This window comes from Acinonyx jubatus, chromosome A1 (assembly GCF_027475565.1).
Source record: "Acinonyx jubatus isolate Ajub_Pintada_27869175 chromosome A1, VMU_Ajub_asm_v1.0, whole genome shotgun sequence".
Classification (NCBI taxonomy): domain Eukaryota; kingdom Metazoa; phylum Chordata; class Mammalia; order Carnivora; family Felidae; genus Acinonyx; species Acinonyx jubatus.
The window spans coordinates 83,430,566-83,444,613 of NC_069380.1; the positions used below are offsets into that span (position 1 = coordinate 83,430,566).

A 14,048-nucleotide genomic window follows, 5' to 3' on the forward strand; every position below is an offset into this window, starting at 1 on the left:
TAAGAATGTGGTAATTCAGGGGACTTTAACACTCCACTTACAGAAATGGATAGATCATCTAGACACATGGTCAATAAAGAAACAAGGGCCCTGAATGACACATTGGATCAGATGGACTTGACAGATATATTTAGAACTCTGCATCCCAAAGCAACAGAATATACTTTCTTCTTGAGCGCACATGGAACATTCTCCAAGATAGATCATATACTGGGTCACAAAACACCCCTTCATAAGTATACAAGAATTGAAATTATATCATGCATACTTTCAGACCATAATGCTATGAAACTTGAAATCAACCACAGGAAAAAGTCTGGAAAACCTCCAAAAGCATGGAGGTTAAAGAACACCTTACTAAAGAATGAGTGGGTCAACCAGGCAATTAGAGAAGAAATTAAAAAATATATGGAAACAAACGAAAATGAAAATACAACAATCCAAACGCTTTGGGATGCAGCGAAGGCAGTCCTGAGAGGAAAATACATCGCAATCCAGGCCTATCTCAAGAAACAAGAAAAATCCCAAATACAAAATCTAACAGCACACCTAAAGGAAATAGAAGCACAACAGCAAACACAGCCTAAACCCAGCAGAAGAAGAGAAATAATAAAGATCAGAGCAGAAATAAACAATATAGAATCTAAAAAAACTGTAGAGCAGATCAATGAAACCAAGAGTTGGTTTTTTTGAAAAAAATAAACAAAATTGACAAACCTCTAGCCAGGCTTCTCAAAAAGAAAAGGGAGATGACCCAAATAGATAAAATCATGAATGAAAATGGAATTATTACAACCAATCCCTCAGAGATACAAACAATTATCAGGGAATACTATTAAAAATTATATGCCAACAAAATGGGCAACCTGGAAGAAATGGACAAATTCCTAAACACCCATACTCTTCCAAAACTCAATCAGGAGGAAATAGGAAGCTTGAACAGACCCATAACCAGCGAAGAAATTGAATCTGTTATCAAAAATCTCCCAAAATAAGAGTCCAGGACCAGATGGCTTCCCAGGGGAGTTCTACCAGACGTTTAAAGCAGAGATAATACCTATCCTTCTCAAGCTATTCCAAGAAATAGAAAGGGAAGGAAAACTTCCAGACTCATTCTATGAAGCCAGTATTACTTGGATTCCTAAACCAGGCAGAGACCCAGTAAAAAAAGAGAACTACAGGCCAATATCCCTGATGAATATGGATGCAAAAATTCTCAATAAGATACTAGCAAAGCGAATTCAACAGCATATAAAAAGAATTATTCACCATGATCAAGTGGGATTCATTCCTGGGATTCAGGGCTGGTTCAACATTCGCAAATCAATCAACGTGATACATCACATTAATAAAAGAAAAGATAAGAACCCTATGATCCTGTCAATCGATGCAGAAAAGGCCTTTGACAAAATCCACCACCCTTTCTTAATAAAAACGCTTGAGAAAGTCGGGATATAAGGAACATACTTCAGGATCATAAAAGCCATTAATGAAAAGCCCACAGCTAACATCATCCTCCATGGGGAAAAACTGAGAGCTTTTTCCCTGAGATCAGGAACACGACAGGGATGCCCAATCTCACCGCTGTTGTTTAACACAGTGCTGGAAGTGCTAGCATCAGCAACCAGACAACAAAAGGAAATCAAAGGCATCAAAATTGGCAAAGATGAAGTCAAGCTTTCGCTTTTTGCAGATGACATGATATTATACATGGAAAATCTGGTAGACTCCACCGAATGTCTGCTAGAACGGATGCATGAATTCAGCAAAGTTGCAGGATACAAAATCAATGTTCAGAAATCAGTTGCATTCTTATACACTAACAATGAAGCAACAGAAAGACAAATAAAGAAACTGATCCCATTCACAATTGCACCAAGAAGCATAAAATACCTAGGAATAAATCTAACCAAAGATGTACAAGATCTGTATGCTGAAAACTATAGAAAGCTTATGAAGGAAATTGAAGAAGATATAAAGAAATGGAAAGACATTTCCTGCTCATGGATTGGAAGAATAAATATTGTCAAAATGTCAGTACTACCCAAAGCTATCTACACATGCAATGCAATCCCAACCAAAGTTGCACCAGCATTCTTCTCAAAACTAGAACAAGCAATTCTAAAATTCATATGGAACCACAAAAGGCCCCGAATAGCCAAAGTAATTTTGAAGAAGAAGACCAAAGCAGGAGGCATCACAATCCCAGACTTTAGCCTCTACTACAAAGCTGTCATCATCCAGACAGCATGGTATTGGCACAAAAACAGACACATAGACGAATGGAATAGAATAGAAACCCCAGAACTAGACCCACAAACATATGGCCAACTAATCTTTGACAAAGCAGGAAAGAACATCCAATGGAAAAAAGACATTCTCTTCAACAAATGGTGCTGGGAGAACTGGACAGCAACATGCAGAAGGTTGAAACTAGACCACTTTCTCACACCATTCACAAAAATAAACTCAAAATGGATAAAGGACCTGAATGTGAGACAGGAAACCATCAAAACCCTAGAGGAGAAATCAGGAAAAGACCTCTCTGACCTCAGCCGTAGCAATCTCTTACTCGACACATCCCCAAAGGCAAGGGAATTAAAAGCAAAAATGAATTACTGGGACCTTATGAAGATAAAAAGCTTCTGCACAGCAAAGAAAACAACCAACAAAACTAAAAGTCAACCAACGGAATGGGAAAAGATATTTGCAAATGACATATTGGACAAAGGGCTAGTATCCAAAATCTATAAAGAGCTCACCAAACTCCACACCCGAAAAACAAATAACCCAGTGAAGAAATGGGCAGAAAACATGAATAGACACTTCTCTAAAGAAGACATCCGGATGGCCAACAGGCACATGAAAAGATGCTCAATGTCGCTCCTCATCAGGGAAATACAAATCAAAACCACACTCAGATATCACCTCATGCCAGAGTGGCCAAAATGAGCAAATCAGGAGACTATAGATGCTGGCGAGGATGTGGAGAAATGGGAACCCTCTTGCACTGTTGGTGGGAATGCAAATTCGTGCAGCCACTCTGGAAAGCAGTGTGGAGGTTCCTCAGAAAATTAAAAATAGACCTACCCTATGACCCAGCAATAGCACTGCTAGGAATTTACCCAAGGGATACAGGAGTACTGATGCATAGGGGCACTTGTACCCCAATGTTTATAGCAGCACTCTCAACAATAGCCAAATTATGGAAAGAGCCTAAATGTCCATCAACTGATGAATGGATAAAGAAATTCTGGTTTATATACACAATGGAGTGCTACATGGCAATGAGAAAGAACGAAATATGGCCCTTTGTAGCCACGTGGATGGAACTAGAGAGTGTGATGCTAAGTGAAATAAGCCATACAGAGAAAGACAGATACCATATGTTTTCACTCTTATGTGGATCCTGAGAAAGTTAACAGAAACCCATGGAGGAGGGGAAGGCAAAAAAAAAAAAAAAAAAGAGGTTAGAGAGGGAGAGAGCCAAAGCATAAGAGACTCTTAAAAACTGAGAACAAACTGAAGGTTGATGGGGGGTGGGAGGGAAGGGAGGGTGGGTGATGGGTATTGAGGAGGGCACCTTTTGGGATGAGCACTGGGTTTTGTATGGAAACCAATTTGACAATAAATTTCATATATTGAAAAAAAAATAAAAATAAATAAATATACATTGGGGTGCATGTGTCCCTTCGAAATAGCACACCTGTATCCCTTGCATAAATGTCTAGTAGTGAAATTTCTGGGTCATAGAGTATTTCTATTTTTAGTTTTGTGAGGAATCTCCATACTATTGTCCAGAGTGGCTGCACCAGCTTGCATTCCCACCAACAATGCAAGAGATCCTCTTTCTCTGCATCCTCGCCGACATCTGTTGTTGCCTGAGTTGTTAATGTTAGCCATTCTGACAGGGGCAAGGTGGTATCTCATTGTGGTTCTGATTTTTATTTCCCTGATGATGAGTGAAGTTCAGCATTTTTTCATGTGTTGGTTGGCCATCTGGATGTCTTCTTTGGAGAAGTGTCTATTCATGTCTTTTGCCCATTTCTTCACTGGTTTATTTGTTTTTAGGGTTTTGAGGTTGATAAGTTCTTTATAGATTTTGGACACCAACCCTTTATCTGATATGTCATTTGCAAAATCTTCTCCCATTCTGTTGGTTGCCTTTTAGTTTTGCTGATTGTTTCCTTCGCTGTGCAGAAGCTTTTATTTTGATGAGGTCCCAGTAGTTGATTTTTGCTTTTGTTTCCCTTGCCTCCAGAGACGTGTTGAGTAAGAAGTTGCTGCGGCCAAGATCAAAGAGGTTTTTGCCTGCTTTCTCCTTGAGGATTTTGATGGCTTTCTGTCTTACATTGAGGTCTTTCATCCATTTTGAGTTTATTTTTGTGTATGGTATAAGAAAATGGTTCAGGTTCATTCTTGTGCATGTCACTGTCCAGTTTTCCCAGCACCACTTGCTGAAGAGACTGTCTTTATTCCATTTGATATTCCTTCCTGCTTTATCAAAGATTAGTTGGCTGTACGTTTGTGGGTCCATTTCTGGGTTCTCTATTCTGTTCTACTGATCTGAGTGTCTGTTTTTGTGCCAGTACCATACTGTCTTGATGATTACAGTCTGTGGTATAGCTTGAAGTCCAGGATTGTGATGCGTCCTGCTTTGGTTTTCTTTTTCAAGATTTCTTTGGCTATTCAGGGTCTTTTCTGGTTCCATAAAAATTTTAAGATTGTTTGTTCTAGCTCTGTGAAGAATGCTCATGTTATTTTGATAGGTATTACACTCAATATGTAGATTGCCCTTGGTAGTATTGACATTTTAAAAATATTTGTTCTTCCAATCCAGGAGCATGGAATATTTTTCCTTTTTTTTTGTGTCTTCTTCAATTTCTTTCTTAAGCTTTCTATAGTTTTCAGTGTATAGATTTTTTCACCTTTTTGGTTAGATTTATTCCTAGATGTTTTATGGTTTTTGGTGTAATTGTCAATGGGATCAATTCCGTGATTTCTCTTTGCATAGGAATGCAACCGATTTCTGTGTGTTGATTTTATATCCTGCAACTTTGCTGAATTCATGAATCAGTTGTAGCAGTTTTTGGTGGAATCTTTTGGGTTTTACATATAGAGTATCCTGTAGTCTTCAAAGAGTGAACTTTGACCTCCTCCTGGCTGACTTCATTTCTTTGACTCTCCTTATTCACTCAGCTCGTCATGCTGTTCCTCAAACTTGCTAAGCATGCTTTCACTCCAGGGCTTTTGAACATGCCATTCTTTTTGCCTAAATTATTTTTCCTATTGAATTCTGAATGGTTTGTTCTTCATATCTCTTGGCTTTTCACTCAGATATAGTTTTCACAGTGAGGTCTTCCCTGACCACACTATGTAAAACTGGATTTGCTATTCCCTTTCCCACTTTATTTTTTCCATAGCAGTCTCTAACATATATTTTACTTGTTTGTTTATTGTTTTTCTCACTGGAATGTAAGTACCATGAAGAAAAGGTGTGGTTTTTTTTTTTTTTCCCTCACTGTTTTAACTACAGTGCTTAGAGGAGAAGAATGAGTGTCACAGAGTGCTATTCATTAGACATTTGTTGAATGAAGGAACAAATGAGACACAGGTTCTGGGGAGTAAAGTAATCTGAGAAACACTACCTTTACATTACTTAAAATAGCACCTCACCCTTATAGCGATCATTCCTTATCCTCTTAACTTGCTAAATAGAGCAATACCACAAAAATGTGTTAAATAAACCACATTTTGACACATTACATACTACTTGTTTCTTGAGTGTCTCCTCTATTAGAAAGTGAGTCCATGAGAACAAGCACATTTTGTTCTCTGTTGTATCTGGTGTCCATGGCCTCACCGCATATAAGTGAAATGAACAATGACAAACTTGAGTGTAACATTGGCTGAGGATGTCACAAATTGTCATAACTTATATTTCTTATGTATATATTTCTTATATATAACTTATATTTTGTAACACACTTTACAATGTTAAATAACAAGAATTCAACCAAGTAAATTTTAGAGACCTGTTTAGCTTTATAAATTTATTCATGGATCAGGCAGCTCCACACATAGCAAGTAGATGTGATGTCCAAAAAGCTATAGAGAAGGTTTTTAAAAGTAGAAAAAAGAAAATTATTAGCAAAGAATTTATTGTTGTAGGCAAGGTTGCCCTCCTGAGGGGAACAGAGAGTGTCTATCATTAAATTTCCTAAAACTGACTAACAAATCTCCCTGGTGACTGGTTAAAGGCTACATATCTCAGGGAGTTGAAACTGTATTCAAGTCCTCCAAGCATGCATTGTATATTTGCTTTGTAAATGAGTATTCTAAAGGAAAACTATCTTGTCCTTAAAGACAATGCTTCTTATCCCTGCATTCCTTGATGTTACTACTTGTGATTCCTGCCTATATGTTAGTCTATAATATTTGAGCTCTTACAAGATGTAAAAAGTATATAACCCTGTAAAAACATCATTTTCCAGAGCACTCCCTTCCTTGGGAAGATGGCGTTTCTTGGGCAGCTGTCTCAACTCTGGTTCAAATGAAACTTTCTTTTAGAGATTCTAAAAGGTTTGTTCATTTTGCAACTCACTTTTCTTTTCTGCCCTATTTGGGGGCCCCCAATCTGATGGTTACCAAGCCAAATTCCTCAGGACACAAGACATGCTTAGTAAGATTTTGTTGTTTTTGCTAAATATCTGCAACTTTCAGCACTATAGTTCTTGGACATAAAATAAATTGGTATGCTGGAAGGTGTCATGCTTGAATCTAGAACTTAAGGATCCATTAGCTAAGCCTTTGGGTTTCTCAGACTTGAACTACTACCTAAAAGGGATGTGCCACTGGATGGAGGATTGTGCATGTTTTACAATATATCTTGTTGCATGGAGATTTTCTTGCAGTTGGCGGGCAAACTAGTGTGAACCTAACCCATTCCATGACCAACTTATCCTAACATAAGAGGCTTCTTGAAGTAGCAAATGATCTAATAGACTTTCAGTCCTAAACTCACACCCCCCAATTTTGCAGCTTTTTGGTCTTGGAAATGCCCGTTAGCAATAGCCCTTATCTACATAAAACAAGACAAACATCTGCACCTTTTTAATCTTTTTTTTAACCTTTATTTATTTTTGAGACAGAGAGAGACAGAGCATGAACAGGGGAGGGTCAGAGAGAGAGGGAGACATAGAATCTGAAACAGGCTCCAGGCTCTGAGCTGTCAGCACAGAGCCCAACGCGGGGCTCGAACCCACAGACCGCAAGACCATGACCTGAGCTGAAGGCAGGCGCTTAACTGACTGAGCCACCCAGGCGCCCCACGTGTGCACCTTAATGTATTGACAGTAACCACAAAATGTTAGTGCCTCCTGGTCACAAGAATGCCTTGTGTGCACACTATCACCAATTCCCATGGAAACTGTTGAGGTTTTCTACCCAGGCAATTGTGGTCTGAAAGGTTAGAGTTTGGCCCTGGGAACATCCTCTGCCAGCTCAGTTGGGCACCAGGCAAACATGGCAGATCAACTGGGTTCCATATTTATGGAAGCTCAGTTGCCTCTGGGAATATCTCCTGGAAGCTCAAGTTGATGTGCCTTGTAAAAGAATGCCAATTAGATTTGAAAGTTTGAATGCAGAAAGTGTGGAAGTCAGAACTGAGAAGAACTTACTTATAGCCCTTGGAAATGTGAGAAGGACAGGGACTTCAAAGGATTCATGGAGAGCATGCTTATTTATTTATTTATTTTTTTGCATTGTCCCTGAATGTTGCCAAAAGTTTGCTTCGAATGACACTGCTGATACCAAATCTGTTAAATAACAAAAACTCAACAGAATAAATTTAAAAATCTAATTGGCTTTATATATTGATTCATGAATCACACAGCATCCTGTCTGGAAAGTAGAGGGGAGTTCCAAAGGTCTACAGAAAAGGGAAAAAAAATTAAACGTTTTTTAATTTATTTTTGAGAGAGAGAGAGAGAAAGCATGAATGACTGGGGTGGGGGCGGGGGGTGGGGGCAGAAGATCCAAGGTGGGCTCTGCGCTGATGTGGGCTTGAGGTCAGGAACTGAACCAAACCATGAGATCATAACCTGAGCTGAAGTCAGATGCTAATCAACTGAGCCACCCAGGCACCCTGGGAAAGGTTTTTAAAGATAGAGAGGAATTGACAAAAAGGAAATTATTGTCCATGAACCCATTATTTTAGACAAGGTTGTCCTTCTAAGGGGTACTGACGGGGTCTCTCAGTAAATTTCCTAGTGCTGACCAGGAAATCCCCATGTTGACTGATTAAAGTTTACATTTCTGCAGAGTTGAAACTGCAGTTAGGTTAGGTAATAATTGTTGGTTTACTGACTTCAGGCCTTAACTTAAGTGACACCATTTTGATTTTATTTTTACAAACAGTGACAAAACCAACCAAACAAAAAATATCTTCTGGAGAATTGCCAGGGTAGACAAGCAAATGCAAAACCTTTGCTACTTGACTCTCTTGGATGTTTAACATAGGTTGTTCCCAAGAATATTTGTGTTTAGACAGAGCCTTTGAGGCCAAGTCACCCTTTTCTGTGAAGTACGCTGTCCCATGTATCTCATAAAGCAGTAATTCTCAAGCTGTGAAGGTAGAGGTGGGTTGGAGTAGAGGAGGAATTTTGCCTCCTTGGTGTTAAAAAGGAAACCACAGGCTCAAAATATGTCACTTACATTGAGTTACTACATTGGGGATTAATACCAATCTAATTGCAGATTTGGGGTGCCTGGATGACTTCGTCAGCAGAGCATGCAACTCTTGATCTCAGGGTTATGAGTTTGAGCCCCACATTGGGTGCGGAGATTTCTTAAAGAAAGAAAATAGGGTCACCTGGGTGGCTCAGTTAGTTGAGCGTCCAACTTCAGCTTGGGTCATGCATGGTCTTGCAGTTCTGAGTTCGAGCCCTGCATCGAGCACCGCATCAGGCTCTGGGCTAACAAACAGCTCAGAACCTGGAGCCTGCTTCAGATTCTGTCTCTCTCTCTCTCTCTCTCTCTCTCTCTCTCTCTCCCCCCCCCCCCCCCGGTCATGCTCTGCCTCTGTCTCTCAAAAATAAATAAATGTTAAAAAAATTTAAAAAAGAAAAAAGAAAATAAATTGTAAACAAAAAAAATTTAAAAATTGCAATTTCAACCTCCCCCAGAAATGTAGTGTTTGTTTACTGGTAAGTCAGGAATTTTTTTGATCAGTGCCAGTTTTCCATAATAGGCCCTCTCCATCCCCCAAAGGCAGATGAGGTCAATTCCACAATAAAATCCCTTGCCTTTACCCACAAGGAAAGTGGTCTTTCTAGGAACAATCCTTTTCCTTTGCTAGTAATTTTCTTGCCCCACCTTTCTTCTATAAAAAACTTCAATTTTGTATAATTCCTCAGAACTTTCCTCCATTTGCTAGAGGGAATGCTCCCCAATTTGTGAATGATTTAATAAAACAACTTAGATCTTTAAATTTAGTCAAATGAATTTTTTATTTAACAATGATCATACTGGAGACATTTTTATTGGTCATAACTGGAGGGGCAAGGGTGTGCTACTGGCACCTAATAGGTAGAGGCCAGGGATGTTCAAATATCCTATAATCAGAATTTTCAGATTTAGCAAATAAAAATACATGTAGGGTAGTGTCTCCAAATAAAATACAGGACTCTCAGTTAAATTTGAATCTTAAATTAACACTGTTGTTTATTTGAAAATCAAATTTAACTGGTCACCTTGTATTTTATGGTGACTCTACCCATAAAGCACAGGACAGACCCCCACAACAGAGAATTATACAGGCCAAAATGTCCAGAGTATGGAGGTTGAGAAAACTTGTCACAGACCAGTGGTTTTCAAAACCTACTTTGTATCAGGATCACCTCAAGGGATGTTGGGCCTGCCCTCAGTTTCTGATTCAGTAGGTTTGGGGTGGAACTCCAGGATTTGCTTTTTTACCAAGTTCCCAGGTGAAGCAGCTATTGGTCTGGAAAACTGTTACCCAAAACTAAGTTCACCTCTTGGTGGAAGTGGAGCCAAAATACACAACGAACCTAAAGAATAGGAAGAGTAAGAGTTTTACTTGCAACAGGTAAAGGGTGGTCTTTCCCAAGAGAGTCTCCTTGAACAACAAAATTGGGTAAATTTTAAGCTAAGGGAGCGTGCATACTCCTGAAAGGCTTGCACAATGGGGAAGACAACAAGGAATTAGGGTAAAAGTCATCTTAAGTTGACTGTCTCCAGGTTGAACTCACAAGGTCCAACCAGGTGAGCATTATTAGTTCAATGGCTCCAGTAAGTCTTGTACCTGAGTGCTCAAAGTGGTTTAGATTCTGTAAAGTTAACTCAAGTATGTGTGTCAGGTCAGTCTTCACTTTTGAGTCAGCACTGGGAGTTTTAGCACTGATTATATTGTCCCTTACGTGACTAGGGTATCTTCTGGCTTGATAGCGGCTATTTGCTTTTAAATTCTTTCACAATATGGTCAGGGTCTTAAAATGACTTTTCTTATGTAGAGAAAGCGAAGTTTGTACTTTTCCAGAGGCCCCCCTAACTCATTCTGTTTACAGAACCACCATCCTAGATAGAAAAAAGCCTCCTGCTTTTGTGACCAGGGGCGAGAAAAGTGCCTAGACTAGCACGGGAGAGAGCAGTGTGAACGGAGCAAACGGGAGATTCCTCGGACACTTCTGCAGCGCAGACCGGCTCGCGGAGGTACTTCCAAGGTCCCTCTAGGCTCTGCGGAGGCCCTGGCCTCTCTGTGGTTGCTCGGGTCGGGGCGTGGTCGGGGGCGTGACTGGGGCGGGACACAGAAGGCAAGCCTAGGCGCCCAGAGCGCTCTGGTGCCGGACGTTGCGCGGCCGCGACGCCCGAGGCGGGCGCGGCCCGGCGCTTTGGGGTTCCCTGCCTCGCGCTGTGTCCAGCGCAACTCAGCGAGACTTCAGCCCTCACGGTGCGCAGGTAGGTGTCGGCCCGCTCGCGTTGCGGACCGCCCTGGTTTGGGTTCGGGAGCGGTGGGGCCTGGCGTTGCGTTTTCTCAACGGCATCCCAGGCTTTGGCCCTCAGCGCCGCGCGCGGATAGTGGTTACGAGGGACTGGTATGGGGACAATGGGCTTCTGGGCTCCTAAGGCCGAACAGCGGCACTCCCGCTGTAGGGCGGGAGGCGGGCTGAGGCCGGTGCGTACTCAGCGAAGAGAACCTAGAACCTTTGGGCTGGGCGGGAATGCGCTGAAGCAGGATGTACGGGAGTTGAGTGGTCGCCACCTGTGGGCGGAGTCCCGGCTGCGGAGAGACCTGGTAGGGGGCGAGTCTCGGGCCGCGCTCCCTCAGGGGAGGGAGCATCCTCAGGGAGGGGTGACCCTGAGCGGGGACTTGCTGGGTGCTTCTGCCTGCCTGCGATCGCGGAGTGCCTTTTGTTTTCCTATTCTCCGTTTGATTTTGTAATGGGGAAGAGGAGGGGAGGGGGCTGGTGTCTCACAAAGGCTTTTCCCCAGCCGTTTTGCACGTGGCTCAACTTTGAGGCATTTACATTTGTAAAATGTCTTATTAAAGAAATATTTTCGAAATAATTTCAGAATTAAGAAAAAGTTTAGAAACTAGTACAAATAATTCTCATTCTATTCACTTGGACTCCCCAAATGTTAACATCTAATTTAACAGAACCGCAAAACTAGGACACTAACATCTACAGGTTCTATTCAGATCAGTCTGTTTGTCTAGCCCATTTCTTTTCTGTGGTATAGGATCCAAGTCAGTATTTAGTTGCATTTAGCTGTCTTATTGGACAAATTTACATTTTAACCAGTAGAGGCTCTCTCCCCTTCAGAGTGGCATTGGAAGCACCAGATCTCAAATCAGAGGGTCTTTTCTTCCTCCCTGCCAGGCCCAATAGAGAGTGGCAGCTTTGGTCATCCTCTGTGCCTTGACCCATCCTGATCCTAGCCAGCTTCTCTTGATTCTCCTTCTACTTATCAGGCCTATCTCCTTTTGTCCTCAAATCTCTGAAGATGCCCTCCTTGGCCATCTTCTCTTTCAGTCTGGGCATCTTCCCTGGGTGATCTCTTGTGGCTTTAAGGATTGTTGTGGTTTTGAGCAAACCCAGGTCCAGCCCAGGTCATTTCTCTGTCCCAGACTTGCTTAGACTGTGGCCTACATGATACGTTTCTGGGTTATCTCAAAAGCGTTTCTGTCTGAATATGAGCATAAGGCACCTTGAGCTCACTCACATCTGGTCCTCTTCTAGTGCCCCCAATTTCTGTGAATGACATCACCTTACCCTAGCCACCCAGACACTCCTGGGGAAGGCATCCCTTGTCAGCTCTTCCCCCAGCTCTAGCCTGCAGTCAATACAGATTTGGTTACCTTTTTTTTTTTTTTTTTTAATTTAAAAAAAAAATTTTTTTTTCAACGTTTATTTATTTTTGGGACAGAGAGAGACAGAACATGAACGGGGGAGGGGCAGAGAGAGAGGGAGACACAGAATCGGAAACAGGCTCCAGGCTCTGAGCCATCAGCCCAGAGCCTGACGCGGGGCTTGAACTCACGGACCGCGAGATCGTGACCTGGCTGAAGTCGGACGCTTAACCGACTGCGCCACCCAGGCGCCCCTGGTTACCTTTTTGAATTCTCCCTGGGCTGGCGCACTTTTCTCTATGGGAACCACCATCCTGCCTTTTGTCTACCTGTACTTGCTTTGGTGCCCTCAGTTGGCTGCACCACAGTCAGAATAAGCTTGTTAAAATGTCCAAGTGATTGTGTCGTATTCTGCCTATAATCTTTAAAGATATTCCTTTGCTAAAAAAAAAAAAAAAAAAAAAAAAAAATAGCTTATTTCTCACAGTTTCAGAGAATCTTTATAAGTATATTTTGGTAAAGGTCAATCATATATCAAGAGTTCCTAGTTCTGTTCTGAATAAGTGACTGAAAGTCAAAAGGTGAAGATGAAAATGAAAGACTGATAAGGTGGATTAGGTTCCCTGAACTATGGCCATTTGCTCATTTGTTCAGTTTGGCAAGCATTTATTGGGTGCATACTGCATGCCAGGAGTTGTGTTGGCTTCTGGGGATATAAACATGAATAAATTTACCAGGCAACTGCCTGGCCATGGGGGCACTTGGTGAGGTCAACATGCAGTAACTCTTGACTTAGATAAGAACATTGCAGGACATAGGGTGGCCTGAGCCTAGGCAGGGGCTCGGTAGGGGAAGGCTCAGGACCAGGCTGTTTAGTGGCCTTGATCTAATACCAAGGCCTGTGCACTTGTGATCTGGGAAGGTTCTTGGCAGATTGTGAGGATGGGCCAGTGTCAGAATGACTGATTGGGGGCTGTCACTGAATGTCAGTGAGTGGAAGAGGACCGCCTAGGGCACAACAGAGAAAAAGGTAATGAGCTGAGCTGCTGAGGGTTAGCATGACTGTGAAATGGTAACCAGGTCACATTATCTGACCCCAAACTGGCCAGACGTGTTTGGATTTTATCAAAGTCATACTAAAGCACCCCTAATCAAACACAGGATTTCTGCAGCAAAATGTATGGATACCTACAGTTAGAAATAGAGATTGCAGAGAGCCTCACATCATTTTAGATTTTGCTGCCAGAGTTTGTTGGTACATTTTGAAGAATTGTTCAGTTTTCACAGCATTTTTGACTTCTGAGAATTGTGGGGAGGGATTGTGGATCTCAAATGATAGCTAACACTTTTAGAGCCAGGCCCCTTGTATGTGCTTCACATGCCTTGACTCTTGTCTTCACAGTGACCCCACTAGGATTGGTACCATGAAGATATCATTATATAGGTGAGGAGATGTGGGCACAGACAAGGTTAGCGACTTACCCATTGTTACAGAGCTTGCCACTGGTGGCTCCATGGTCTATATTCTTACCAGGCTGCAGATTTGTTAATGGGAGGTGGGGAGAGGGGTTGAAGGACCAAGGTCTTTCTCCTACTGTTTAGACACCTAGCATCTATAGCCAGCCTGCCTGAGTGCTGAGGAAGGTCAGAGGAGAAGGGAGGTGGGAGGCCCATAGAG

General features: G+C 41.8%; 1 protein-coding gene across 4 annotated transcripts in view; it reads left to right on the forward strand.

Moving 5' to 3' along the window:
• Positions 1–10,830: 10,830 nt before the first annotated feature.
• The window catches only part of PGBD2 (piggyBac transposable element derived 2), a 36,355-nt gene continuing 33,137 nt past the window's right edge, over positions 10,831–14,048 (forward strand). For 3 of the 4 annotated variants that reach the window (XM_053218448.1, XM_015071762.3, XM_053218458.1), the window contains exon 1: positions 10,831–10,977. The gene's annotated coding sequence lies outside the window, so the exon portion shown is untranslated. Of the gene's footprint in view, positions 10,978–12,673; positions 13,401–14,048 lie in introns of those variants that run through there. The other variant, XM_053218451.1, reaches the window with a different exon arrangement.